The sequence below is a fragment of the Pezoporus wallicus genome, unplaced genomic scaffold (assembly GCF_028554395.1).
Source record: "Pezoporus wallicus isolate ANWC-B61680 ecotype Strahan unplaced genomic scaffold, APGP_CSIRO_Pwel_v1 contig_2352, whole genome shotgun sequence".
Taxonomy (NCBI): domain Eukaryota; kingdom Metazoa; phylum Chordata; class Aves; order Psittaciformes; family Psittacidae; genus Pezoporus; species Pezoporus wallicus.
Window position 1 is genome coordinate 290,260 of NW_026642489.1, and position 1,945 is coordinate 292,204.

The 1,945-nt window shown below is 56.0% G+C and overlaps 1 long non-coding RNA gene across 1 annotated transcript; it reads left to right on the top strand.

Annotated features, from left to right (window-relative positions):
* The first annotated feature begins 277 nt into the window (after nt 1-277).
* On the top strand, nt 278-1,147 carry LOC130610635 (uncharacterized). Its single transcript, XR_008975085.1, has 3 exons — nt 278-322; nt 670-859; nt 1,083-1,147. It is a non-coding gene; the product is annotated as an uncharacterized LOC130610635 (long non-coding RNA).
* Nucleotides 1,148-1,945: the final 798 nt, after the last annotated feature.

Below are 1,945 nucleotides of genomic sequence, written 5' to 3' on the forward strand. Positions count from 1 at the left end.
AAACCCAGCCCGTGCTGCTGCTGGCTGTCCTCTTGAAGGTGAGCCCTGCTGACCCAGAGCCCTGCAGCTCCTGGCTCTCTTGGTGCTGATGGGTGCCTGCGGGAGCACAAGCAGAAACCCAGCTGCCTGCTCATGAGCCAGAGGCCTGGGGATGCTGCAGGTGCTCCTGGGTGCAGTGGCCAAAGCCTCACATGGAGCCCTTGGCACTGCAGGACCTCCTCCAAAAGATCCCCTCAAAGCTCCCCAACTTCCAGCTTTTCGAGGAGTGGATGTGCGCCAGGGAGAAGACCAGCAGGCAGGAGAAGCTGGCAGCACTGAAAGAGTAAGTGTGGCGCAGCCAGCAGGGACTGGCACAGGCTGGGAGTGAGCTGCAAAGAAACGGCCTGCCTGAAATAGCCATGGCTCCTACAAGCCACCTCCTGGTGTTGTGGGGTTTATGTTTGTGGGAGAGGGGCACCAAAAAGCTTTTCTTTCTGGGGATCACTTCCCACAGGTGTTGGGGATTGCTGCAACAAGGACCTCCTACAGAAGGGCAGGGAGGGAGGTGGCTGTATCTCAGCATAGGCAGTCCCTCTGCTGTAGAGCAGGCAGTGGCCTTGGGTGAGATCAGCCTGGGAGACCTGTGCTGTCAATGCTAACTTTGTCAACGCTGTGCTCCTGTTCCCTCAGGGTGGCCAGCAAGCTACCAGACGCCAACCTTCTCCTGCTCTGGCACTTGCTGTCACTGCTTATCAGCATCAGCAAGAATGTGGCCACAACGAAGATGACTGCTGGGAACCTGGCCATCTGCCTGGCACCAAACCTGCTGAGCCCACCCCAGGAGCTGCCCCTTGATGTCCTTGCTCTGGAGACAGGGAAGGTACTCTGTGTTGACCACCCAGCTACAGCGTCACCAGCCCAGCCCAGCTTTGCTGCTCAGAGGGTCCTGGCTGCCTCCTCCAGTCAGCAAAGCCATGGGTCAGCAGCTGGGAAGAGCAGCCCCATGGCTGCACCTTCCTGCACAGAAGCACAGGTCAGGCTGGGAAAGGCTGTTTGAGCCCTCATCAGCCCTCTCAGTGAATCCAGGGGGTTGCTGTGTGCAGGTGACGGAGCTCTTCGAGTTCCTTATTGAACACCATGAGGAACTCCTTGGAGAGCAGGTGGCCGGGTTGGCCAGCAAGGGAGATGAGGAGACACCAGCAGCACAAGCAGAGCTGGAAACAGCAGAGGTAAGTGAAGTGCACAAGAAGTGTGACAACAAAAGCCTCCCCCCTCAGAAGGTGGGGCTGCTGTCGCTGCAGAGACAAGCACGGTCATCCACCAGCCTGCAGCTCTGCCAAAGTGCAGAGCAAGGCTGATGCAGGTTGGCCATCCCGCTTTGTGAGGTGATCCCACCACAGCTGGCTCAGCTGAGCTGAGCAAACCCATCCAAAGCATGCACCTTTTAGAGTTAGGGTAGAAATTGTGCAGGGAGGTCCTTGCCCCCTGCTAACCTACACATTGCCATTGCAGGTGCCTCCTGTTGCTCCTGAGAGTGAACAGCAGACGAGATTTTCCAGGGAGAAAGGATAAAACTGCCTGGCTTTGCTTGGCTCAGGGTAATCATGGCTTTACCTGTCTCACAATACTATTGAATGGAAAGGTTCTCAGGCTCTTCACACAACACCAGGAAATGAAGAGCAGCCTGGGAAAAGGGCAGCGATGGGCCACTGTGCCAGAAGAAGAGCAAAACTGAGCTCTCAGAGATGGGCAACTGAAGAAATTCAAGCAGGGGAAGAACAAGGCACCCAGGTATGTAGCAGAGCCTGTGTTCCATCTTTTTGCCAAGCCCTGAGTATAGGAAACACTCCTGAGGTGTACAGTATGGTCCTTCCCTTGGGGGAACATGTATGTCAGGAGAAACATGCTCACCCAGCATTGCCTGCCAACCTGTGATTTTAGTATGGCAAAGCAAGGGATGCTGCTG